Here is a 12,662-nt window from a genome sequence, read left to right on the forward strand (position 1 = left end):
AAAATCTTTTTATTCATTCATCTAGTCTAGCTCTTCATTTTACAGATAAAAGAACCATGTCTCAGAGAGGCCCAATGACTTTCCTGAGGTTACACAAAGTCAGGAACTCAAAACTAGGTCCCCAACGCCAAAGCCAGGGTTATTTCACCTGCACCACACTGCCTCCTTGTGGGCAATACATGACTGGGTTGTTGCAAATGACTGAGATCAACCTGTTCCCAATACTGACAGACACATCCCTAAAACAGATGAATAATGTATCCAGATACCCCAACAGCTGAGCCACAAGCCTCGTACAAGTTTATCAAGATGCTTTTTGGTATGGACAAGACGGAGAAGTTGTCCCTGAGTAGGCCATTCAATCTAAGCAAATGAGTTCTAAGAGCCCCAGTCCTGATCAGAAAAATCTACTCATTGGTTGGACCAGAGACAAGCAGCCTTGTAGGAATTCTTGGAAAAGAGCTAAAAGAAACCCCAATGATTTCTGTTAAAAATGAAAGTGAGGAATTACAGCTTTATCATGACTCTAGAGCCTTGAGCACCCTTACCAACCAGAACTAGCTGTGTACTCCTGGGCAAATCATTTAACCTGGGGCTACTTTAGTTTCCTCAGCTAGAAAATGGGGATAATAAAATAAAATAAGCAGGCACTTATTAACTATTTATCCCCTCCCTCTCCTCCTTCCTATCCTTGATTCCTGAACTAACTGACTCATTGTCAAGGGTGATATTTATCAATTTGAACTTTAAGGGGTGAAAAGCATGTGACACACAACCTGGTCTGGATACAGAGGAGTGATTAATATTAATTGATCTTCCAGAGCTGGTAAAACCTGTCTGAACATCAAGTTAAACCACTTAGATTATGCAACACCATGAAAGTCTTCCACTATTTCAATACTTTTTGGAGGGAGGTGAGGGGGATGGGGAAGCAGGAGAGTAGTGTTTTACTGCAGTGATATCTGTGCTCCTGGGATCATCCTGCTCAACAAGCCAAATTAAGTCAAACTATTCTCTGTGCTTATGCCAGATCAGCCATTTGCTAGTTGGGAAGAATGCCAACCTGAAGAGGAGTATATAAAGTTCCTGTGGGACTTAAGAGGCTAATAAGGAATCAGTCTGGAGGCATCTATTCAGAGTGGAGGCAATCCTCCTGTGGAGTCCCTGCCTTTATGGTTCTTCAGCTCTTCGGGGTACCACTGCCATTTTATCTTCAGATTCTTGACCCTGGCAGTAATTCTAAATGATGTGCTGAAGAATCCCAAGGTTTTCCAATTGATAGCAGAGGGAGGAGGTGAATTTAATGAGTATTAAGCACCAGTTCACCTCATTCCCTATCTAGCTTTCTCCAGATAAGCAGAAACAGTTCTTCATGGTAACATTACCACTGGGGCTGTCCTATCACAGGCATCACACCCTGGTCCCAAGTAGACTTCTCCCACAAGCTGAATAATTAAGGAAAAGAATTATACAATCCGAGCAGTGATGCTTTGGAAGTCAAAAGCACATTTGAGACGTGGAAGTATAACCTCGAGGTACTGTAGTCCCCCATCATATAGTACCCTCTCATCGTTCACATGAACTATTAGAACTTAGATCACCTTCAAACACATAGCAATCAATTAACTAGTATTTATGTGACTACCATGTACAAGGCATTGTGCCAAGTGCTGGGCATACAAAAAAAGACAAAAGATACTCTCTGATCTCAAGAAACTCACAGTCTAATGGAACTCACATACAAACAACTATGTACAAACAAGATATAAGAGGATAAATTGGAGATAGTCTTGGAGCAAAAGTACTAAGATTAAGAAAGACTACGAAAACTTGCAGAAGGCTAGATTTTAGCAGAGACTTAAAGAAAACCTAGGCTAGGAGATGAAAAGGAGGAGGGAGAGAATTGTAGGCAAGGAAAATTGCTCAGAATCTGGTGATAGAGTTGTGTGCAAGGAACAGCAAGAAGGCCGATGTCACTGGGTTGCAGAGAACATTGAGAGAAACAAAGTCTAAGAAGACTGAGAAGGTAGGAAAAGGCCAGATTATGAAGAACTCTGAAAGCCAGAAGATTTCATAATTAATCCTGGGGATAATTAAGGAGCCACTGGTGTTTATTGAGTTAGTGGGGGTTGGTAATATGGTCAGATTTGTGTTTTAGGAAGATTAATTTGACAACTGAATAGAGGATAGACTGGAGTAGAGAGAGAGACTGAGCTCAATCCCAGACTGAATGGAAATTAAGCCTAAATTTGGATAACTAATGGATCGATCATCCTGACAGACCTACCTACAGACTATAATTTTGCAGTCAGATCAACCAGACCTATTAAAATAAGTTGCCTAAAGTGAAAACAGAATGTCTATATTTAGGCCCAGCTATCAACCCTTCAAAGGTGGGTACAATGATTCTTCTTAAAGAATGGGTCAGTATCAGCCTTTTAGACCTCCACTTGTACCTGACCATTTCTCCTAGCAAGACTCAATGGGCAGTGTTCCATCCCTATTACGATAACCCGGCAGAAGACTTCAGAGGCCCTTTCAAGTATTTACACAATTACCTGATACTCTTGGTATTATTGGCCTTATAATATGTGTCAATAAATAATCAGTCACATGAAATATGTGTATAGGCCTTTAAGGAGTCAGTGAGGTGGCCAACCTTGCTGTGAAGATATTTTCAGATTCTACAGCCTTAAGGGGATTATAGCCATCAATGTATCTGAAGATGAAAAAGACAGTGATATCACTACTTGCAGTATGAGCTTGGCAGTTTGGGGGCATAAAGATAACATTTATTAAAGTGTCTTATTTTAAGCACTGTAATTCATTTCCCCAGTCTCTTGTTATTCAAGTTTGGTTAGATGCATGTAATTAATAAAGTTAATATTTCAAAACAGGTGAAACTATTTTCTATCAAATATCAAAAATATCTATTTTAAAATTAAAGGATCATGGATTTTTATTTCATCAAATAATTATCTTTCTTCATATGATATATATTTTATTGTTCACCTATAATCTAATGAGACTTGACAATTTTCTTATTTTCATTTTTTCTTTTTTTCTCTCTGGTCTCTGTATCACACCCAGGCTAGAAGTGCTATATAAATGCTGGCTTTTATTATTGTTGATGGTGATATTCCTTGAAAGCATAACACAAGTACCATTTCCTCCAGAGGCCTTTTCTGATCTCCTCAGTCAAAAACACTCTCTCCCTCCTGAAATTACTCTCCCTCTATATGTGTGTGTGTACTTTTGGTTTTTTTACTTATTTACATCAGTGTTATATCCTCCCAGGAAAATGTAAGCTCTGAAAGGGCAGAGACAGTTTTGTCTTTGCAGTCCTAGCATCCATCAAAGTGTCTTGCTCATAGAAGATGTTTAAGTATTTGTTTAATTGAATTGAATAATCCTGCAAAGGCATGTGGGAATTGGTTGAATAGATAGGAGGAAACCTGTGAGAGAGCAGTGCCATGAAAACTTAGGGAGAAAGAGTATCTAGAAGAAGAGAGAGAAAAGTCAGCAGTGTTAAATGTTGTATAAAGGTCAAAAATGATAAGGACTGAGAAAAGGATGGTGATCTTGGAGAAAGCAGTGTCAGCCAAGTGGTAGGGAAAGAAGCCAGATAACAAGGAAACAAAAAAAAAGACAGCTTTTTCCAGGGAATTTGGATAAGAAGAAATACAGAATGATTTTTTTTTTTGGTGGGGGAGACCTGGGCCTATTTATAGGTTGCAGGAAGAGAGAGCAAACTTCCAGGGGAGAATATAGATAGCTCGAGAGTGGGGATTGTGTCATATACAGCTCACAAACAAGCATAGGGCCCTATGTGTAGCTATAAACATGAATGAATAAATAAGATTGCTAGGGAAAATGAAAAACATACACATTAATTCGGAATTCAAAATCTTGTGGAAATGAATGTTGAAAACTAAAAATTAATTAATTTAAAAACACACACACTTCCATATGACATTAACTAAATATATCAGAAACTTTTATTTTGTTTTTCTAACTTAGGTGGTTTTTTTATTAACAAAAATCCACCGTCTCTCTCTCTGTCTTCTCCTCCCTTCTCTCTCCTTTACTTGCTTAATAATGCATGATGAGCAGGGCGGCCAGGTAGCACAGCGAGTAAGAGCACCGGCTCCAGTGTCAGGATGACCTGGATCAAATCCCGGGCTCAGATACTCAGCACCACAACCAGAAATAACTGGCCTTGTAACCTTGAGCAAGTTACTTAAGCCCGATTGCTTTAAAAAAAAAAAACAACAACAACAATACATGATGAGGATCTTTATCTATCATTCTTCTTTTTTGCTTTTTGGAGGGGGGAAGATGGCACAGTGAATAGAGCACGGGCCCTGGAGTCAGGAGGACCTGAGTTCAAATCCGGCCTCAGACATTTAACACAAAAACTAGCCATGTGACCTCGGGCAAGTCACTTAACCCCAAGTGCCCTCCAAAAAAAAAATTTTAAAGTCAAATTTCAGCAGGCCTACCAGGTGTTCTCTCCAAAGAGGAACAATTAATAGCAAATAACTGATACCTGATTTGACCAATCTGTCTCCAAAATATTAAATCGTAGAACAGACTTCTAGGAGCACAAATACCCAAAGCTTTCATTCTTAGGCTAATGAAATCAAAAGAAGTTTGGATTATTGCATCCTATAATTTTAGAAGTGAAAGAGCATGAGAGAAATGGTTAAAACATTAGCTTTGTCTAATTTCCTGTACTAAGTAAATCTCAGAAGACTATATCAGAAAAGAGGCTTCCCTTAAGGGCCACACTATTAGTTGTTTTTCCATAGGCTGCCCATTTTTGTCGATTTAAATTACTTGTTCCAGAGTCAAGACCCCTACCAGTAATAACAGGCAACTGGTCATCAACCATTGCCAGGATGACACTGACTGCTCCAGAGATTCCGGGAAGGATGATCTCTGAATATAGTAAGCTTCCTCATCTGCCTAATGGAAGGATTGAGGTAATGAACTCCAAGGTTCCTCTTAAAGTTCTAAGATTCTGTGATTAGAAGAGAATTAATTTTTGGTTAGGGTTTGGTGGGGATGAAGTGGAGGTAAGAAAAAACTCAGCAAACTAATTCCAGTGAGGAAGGGAAAATGTTGAGAATTCTAGGTAAGCAACAGTAGGCTTTTTAACTTATAGCTTCCTTACCTATCCTCCCCAAAATCACATTGTTACTACCTGTTTCTGTCCTGCATATGGAGTCCTATGTGGAACAGGCATGGGAGGAGGCAAGAGATTTTGTGAGTTTAGGTTTATTTCTGTATTCTGGAAGGTAAAAGTAAATGTTTCATTATTTTAATTGTTAAAATGTACTTCAGCTAATTAGTATGAATACTATTTATCTCGGACAGGATTAAAGACAAAAATCTTTCAAACCATAAGGACCATAGAAGTTTGAAGTGTGTTCTAGGATTTTAAGTGGAATATGTCAACCACAGAAAGTCAAGTTACAATAATACATATACATATTCCTAATACTTAGAGTAAGGGTTCTTAGTCTTTTTAATGACATAGACCCTTTTGGCAGTCTGTTGAAGACTATGGACCCCTCCTCAGAAAAAAGTTTTTAAACAATTGAAGGAAACAATAAACATCACTTGGAGGTTAGTAAAAATAAAGGTGTGATTTTTTTCTCATCCAAATTCATGGATCCCAGATTAAGAACCTTTGCTTTAGAGATGGCATGGTATAATGGAGAGATAGAAAATTCCAAATTTGGAATCAAGAAAAATTTATGTTAAAATCCTCCCTCTGAGACAAGAGCTATGTGTGAAGCAACTCCCTAAGATTTATCTACTAGACAGGTTGCAATCTTTGTTAATGGAGAGAGCACCCATAAACACACACACACACACACACACACACACACTGAAGAAAACATAGGTCCTGTATGTATTTCCATTTACCCCTATATACATGTTCACAAAACTGAACTGCTCATCTTATTTTAGAAGGGACAAGAATCAACTGAGGAAATAAAGTAAATGTATTACATACCTTGATAAAATTGAATCTTTCAAGCCAAAAATGATCTTTCCCTCTTACAGTACTTTGTTCATGCCTCTTCTATATATTTAAGAAATTGTGTTTTATCTCCTTTACTAGGAGATTGTAAGTCCCATGAAGATAAGGTCTATCTTTTCATCTGCATATTACTTAGTACCTAGCACAGTACATTGCTAAATTGCACAAGTATTTAATTGACTGAATTAAATTTAATAATCACCATTATAAACTGGAAAGTACCTCCAGGGTTTGCTTAGGTCAGAACTGTATTTAATTCCTAACATGCTTTTTCTCTTCTTTTTTTTTTTCTTTTTGGAGGGCAATTGGGGTTAAGTGACTTGCCCGAGGTCACATGGCTAGTTTATGTGTTAAGTGTCTGAGGCTGGATTTGAACTCAGGTCCTCCTGACTACAGGGACAGTGCTTTATTCACTGAGCCACCTAGCCACCCCCCTAACATGCTTTTTCTTACCTAAGTACCTCAATGATGTTAATTTCTTAGGTGCTTTCTCATTGAACCAAAAAAGCAGGCTCTGTACATTTCATTCAGTCCATAGAAGTTCCTGAATACCACTCTCATCCAGCCACTAAAAGCAAAAGATTTATTAGAATGTACACCATTGATATCAAACTCAAAAAGAAAGAGGGGCCACTAATGCATACCGTGTTTCCCCAATAATAAGACACTGTCTTATTATTTTTTTTGGAAAGAAAAACACCAGAGGGCTTATTTTCAGGGGAGGGCTTATGTTGTCCTGCCTCAGCTCTCCTCCGGCACTGCTCTCAATGGTGCCAGCAAGTAAATCACTGGGGAAGAACAGGATGACGTGCTCACTGCTGCAGCTCTGATTGGATGCAGCTCGGAGCGCGGCGTGCGTTTCACCGGGCGGGGGGGTAGGGGGGATAGGTCATACGGAGGGTACCATAATGTAGCGTGTAGCATAGGGGATCACCTTCACTACAGTAGCAATCTCAATAGGGCTTATTTTCGGGGGAGGGCTTATTTTAGAGGAATCTTACACAGTAAGGGGAGGGCTTATTTTCGGGATAGGTCTTATTATCGGGGGAACACAGTACATAAGGATCCCTGCAGGCCATATATTGACTTAGCTTTAAAATATAAAATCATGTATGTTTTATTGTGTGTTTTATTTATTTTGTTAAACATTCCCCAATACATTTTAATTTGATTCCTGGAAGTATTGGGCCCATGCACATTTGACACCTCTTTAATCGCATCTGACACTATACAAAACTAGCAAAGATGCATAGATTAGAGACTCCAGGGAGAAGATGGCATGGATCGTGTCCTTATTCCTAGATTGCAACACTAGTGCCTGCAGAGAGTTTCTCTTAGGTGAAATCTGGGACTCTCTCAATTGAGCTAAATTACTTTACTCAAAATGGGAGAACTCCTTCAATCTGTATTGTCCAGCATGTATTCTCATGTGTGTATTTTATCTGATTTCTATTTTGTTATCGACTTAGATAAATGTGTTTCTTTGCTGTACACATGTTCATTGTGGAGCTGGTATCTGAGGGTAAGGGATCAATTCTTAGATACAGAACTTGGGGCTTCTTTTTCCTCATTAATAAGTAGCAATCAGGAGTTTAGCTTGAACCTAAAAATGATATCTCCATGAATAATAATATTTAAGGGAGCAGATAGATACAATTCTAGCCTGGTAGTTCCCTCTCTCTTAAGAGAGCAGAATAAAGGAATTAAAGTCTCCCTTAAAGAAGAGTTGGGGGAGGATACACTAAAAATTTCTATTCTTGCCTCCCTGCAAGCCATACAATGTCCAAATGTTACATGTGGGGCCTTCTCTGGGATAAAACTGGACCCTTCACTTTAGTGGGGAGCCCTAGAGAGATTATCCCCCCAGGGCTTTTGATTTTGCACTCACATTTGGACTTGTAAGATCCTGGAAAAATCTGGCACCAAAAAAAAAAAGTTTAGTCTATAAACATATAGCTGTTTTTTTTCAGGTATGTGTTCCCTTACAAGTTCAATTCCATTGGTGTAATTTTGCAAACTTTTCATTTGTTGATTTAAATACTGATAATTTTTGTATTACTGAATTCTAGTATAAATATTGCTACTGTTACTGTTCTGTATTACTAAGTCTTTTATAAGTATTGATATTAAGTTTAATGTGAAAAATATGGAATCAAAAGACAACTGTCTAGAAGAATTGTTCAGGGGCGGCTAGGTGGTGCATTGAGTAAGGTGCCAGCCCTGAGTCAGGAGAACCCAAGTTTGGTTCTGGCCTTAAACACTTAACACCCACACAAAAAAAACTAGCCATGTAACCTTGGGCCAGTTACTTAATCCCACTTGCCCTCCAAAAGGCCAAAAAAAAAAAAAAAGAATTGTTCATATTGTATTTTTATATTTAAAGTAACTCAGGCTGCTTTCCTATGCCTAAAATCCATAAGTAATTGTCGTTCTTTGTTACTTCTCTAACTGAATCTACTTGTCTTGTACTGATGGGCAAGTTTGCAATTCCATTAATTTACCCTTGCAGTAGCAAGGATCCATAGGAGAATTGGGGGTGCCCTTTGGGTTAAGGGACCCAGAGGAAATTGTCTGACCTTCTATGGGGATTGTCTGTGCTAGAGGGCCCCCTAGAGAATTTCGATTGACCTTATGCACTGAGGGAATCATTGGAAGAGTCTCCACCCAGGACAGTTTTCTCATTTGAGAAAGAGACAATGCCAAGTTGACCCCACGTCCCAAATCTCTGTGGGTAGAATAGCATGTAGTTGGGAAAGCTCAAGGTGAACTAGGTTTATGATCAAGACAGAAGATATATATTGTCTCTGCCTCTGCTCTTTCTCTTTTCCTATAGGCTGAGAAAAGTCGTGTAGGGATAAATAAGCAGAAATATATGGCAAACTTTGTGAAATATTCCTTGTTTCTGCAAATGTTCCTTGAATCTGCAAAACTTTGTATTGGGGATAATTATGATTTTTGTTTATATATACACAGGATTGTATACACTCCTGTAACACTGGCTGTTTTAAGGCTTGGCAATAGGGAAGCAAGGGAAAGGACATAGTTTATGCCTCCGCAGAGACCACAGAACTGACCTGAATTTTAGATGAAGACTGTTAAAAAATGTACCCCTGCCTATTTACCTAGACAGCAAATTCCAAACAGGAGAAAATGTGTAACATGGCTTACCATGACTTGTAGGTGGCCCAGGTCACCTAACATGGAGGCTTCATAGTCTCCTATCATGTAGTAGAGTAACTTCCTTTGATTAGCTACATAGCTGGAAAGGCAGCATCTTTAAAACTGGTCCACCTGGGACAATCTCTCCTTTCCAGCTACTCCCTGCTGCATCCAGACAGTGAAGTTCCTAGTCCATCCAGTATAAGGTATTAACATTAGTGTGCCTATCTTCCCGTAGCCTCTCCAATATTTACTATCTGAAACAGTTTTCTCAAAGGTTACTAACAATTTCCCTTTTCTCACTTCAAATTTTTTTTATTCCAAACTTAAACATACTTCCCCCCAAAATGAATGTTCCCATATGCATAGCAAAACACAAAAAGAGAATTGTATATGAAACTGTGAGTTTCTATTTCATGCCACTTGCTTTTTTAAAAATGCAGTGAAATTCCACAAATTACTTCCCAAACTGTCTTGTTTGCCTGTGCTTCCTTTCGGACTTTATTTTCTGCATTGTAAGAAAAGTTTCACCAACCCTCTTGAGATGGGGGTGGGGGTTATGACTATTACTAACCCTCTTTTTCTCCCATGACTCCCAGCCCCCATTTTAAAATGAGAAAAACGCTTTATAACAAATAAGGATAGTCAAGCAAAACAAATTCACACAAGGGGTATATCCAGAAATGTGTCTCTTTCTATCACTTCTTTGTCAGAAGATGCATAACCTTCATCAATAGCCCCCTGGAGATACGATTGATTACTGCATTGAATCTTAAGTCATTCGAAGTTGTTTTTCTTTACAGTATTGTCCTTGTATAAACTGTTGTATTGGTTCTGCTCACTTCACTTTTCATCAGTTCATACTGCCAATCATTTCTTTGTGGATGATTCTGCAGTTTTCTATTTCATCTTTTCTTTTGGTAGCATAATATTCCACTATATTTATATACCAAAATTTGTTCAACCTTTCCACAATTTAAAGATACACCCCATTTCTATTTCTTTCCTTTCTTTTCCTTTCCTCTCTTTCCTTTACTTTCTTCTTTTTTAACCACTCCCTTCAGGATCACGAAGTTGGGGTTTTTTTTCACCTGCAACTATTGAAATGATATATATATGGAGGCAGCTAGGTGGCAAAGTGAATAGAGCACCAGCCCTGGAGTCAGGAGGACCTGAGTTCAAATCCAGCCTCAAACACTCAACACTTACTGTTGAGCAGAAAGGAGAGAGACAAATGATCCTCGAGAGTAAAATTTGGAAGTGGTTTTTATTATCGAGGGACTGCCAGGGTCACATACCGGGATCAGACAGTGAATTGGCACAATGTGCTGGTTTTTAAAGTGAGTCAGGCTATGAAAGCCGAGACTACAATCAGTGATTTGACAATGTATTTTTGAATTTCCCTCGTGCTGGAAGTTTACCCTAGGCTGAGGGACAGGGAACCTAGAATGGGCAGAGATGGGGAATATCTGGTGGGGGGCAAGGAACAGGGGAGAATGGAGAAACACTCAACAGGGATTTTACCCTAGACTGAAATTCCTGCTCACAGATCAGTTTGGGGAGGGAAGGGTGGAGTTGTGCTCAACATTACTAGCATGACCTAGGGCAAGTTTGGGCAAGTCACTTAACTCCGACTGCTCTGTCTTTCCTTCTCCAAAAAGCAAAAAAAAAAAAAAATAATAATTGTGTGTATGAATACATATGAAATTATGACTTAAAGTAAATTTAGATGTCATTAACTGCACTGATTTGGGCACATAGTTGTAACAGATGTTCAGAAAACTGAAGTTCCCCCATCAGTGCTATATAATACCTCTCTGTTCCAGCCTTGTGATATTTCCCAAATTTCTCATCTATTTCTTCTTTTTATCCTACTAGTCTATAGTATACTTTGAATAGAAAAAAATCACTTATATTTCTCCCTCCTTTGATCTTCCCCCAAATATCTCCATCATACTTCCCTACCTTGGTTCCTAGCTTTCCTCATATAGTCTTCTTTTGAATAAACAATACTGTCCCCACCCCCTGCACACTTCCTTTCTACCTATCCTGTTAAGAAATAACTCCAGAATCATAGTCCAGTCATGGATTTCATCCCACCGAGTCTCAGTGATAACCATGAGAGCAAATTTTCACCCTTCTGTGAGAAATGCTAGCTCCTCTTATCGTTGCCTAAACTTTGAGCTTTTATGTCTGTACTTTTGTTTCCTGTGATCTTCTAGATCTCTCAGTTACAAATCTTCCTTTTTAGAAAAAAAAATGGTATCTAACTTTATATAGTACCTAACTTGAATCCCCGCAAAGTGGGTCCTTGTCATCAATTTTGAGAAGCCTTATGAAGTTTTCTGTTATATGTTGGATACATGTACCAGGAAGGCAACAAACTTCTCTGTTATTATCAGGTCTACAAGTAGGGAATTGCTAACTATCATTGTTCTTCTCTGATTCCTCTCCCACCTGATAGCTTCAATTATAACATTCTGGGGAGGACAAATAGCTTCTTCCTCAGAGCACCTAGTTATTCAGGAGGAGCCTTAAATTAATTTCTAAGCTACAAGCTCTCTGTTGTAACACTCTTCCGTGTTCCATCACCCTACAATGATCAAATATTCCCTCCTCCACCTTAGACACCATTTTTCTTCATTAAAGCCTTCTCCCTAACCTCACTTGTAGAGTGGTGATGGAGTCCCTTTACCTTCTCCCCTAGGAGAGAGATAAGCTTACACTTGTAACACATATAACTTGGTTGTGACAGAAATAGAAACATCACACAATACAAATCACTGAACAGTTTTCCCTATTCTCCAAAATGGTTGCAATTTCCAGCTTTATTTCTTGAACTACTGGTTCAAGCTTAAGTTAAAACTTTTACAACCAATCATCTCTTGTTAATGATTTGACTACCTCATTCAAATTCTTTCCTTTGTCTCAACAACTCCACACACACCACAAACACTTCTACTTGCCCTTAAGATTTCTACCAATCTAATCTGTTTGACCAATTTGCCCTACCCACCCATCTACCTTATCAATTTGCCTAACCCACTAATTGTTCCACTTACCTTATCTAATTTAGATTGGCTGTGAGTTGTATTGGTAGATGGAACTTTCACAACAATGAGATCACAGATCCATTTGAGTATGTGTTAAATTAGTACATACCTTGTGCCATTTGTTTTCTATTTTGGTAAAGACCACTGCTTATTTTTTTTTCTGGTTCCTGCTACCGTGTTTCCCCGATAATAAGACATTGTCTTATTAATTTTTTTGGACAGAAAAACATCAGAGGGCTTATTTTCAGGGGAGGGCTTATTTTAATGAACATTGACAGCAATTTTAATAAACAGGTAAATGTGAACAAAAAAATGTACCTTTATTCAATAAGCAAATCACTGGGGAAGAACAGGATGACACGCTCACTGCTGCAGCTCTGATTGGATGCAGCTCTGAA

Source organism: Petaurus breviceps, unplaced genomic scaffold, assembly GCF_028583685.1.
Source record: "Petaurus breviceps papuanus isolate PSGF00001 unplaced genomic scaffold, PetGlider_PUasm1.0 164, whole genome shotgun sequence".
In the NCBI taxonomy this organism is placed as follows: domain Eukaryota; kingdom Metazoa; phylum Chordata; class Mammalia; order Diprotodontia; family Petauridae; genus Petaurus; species Petaurus breviceps.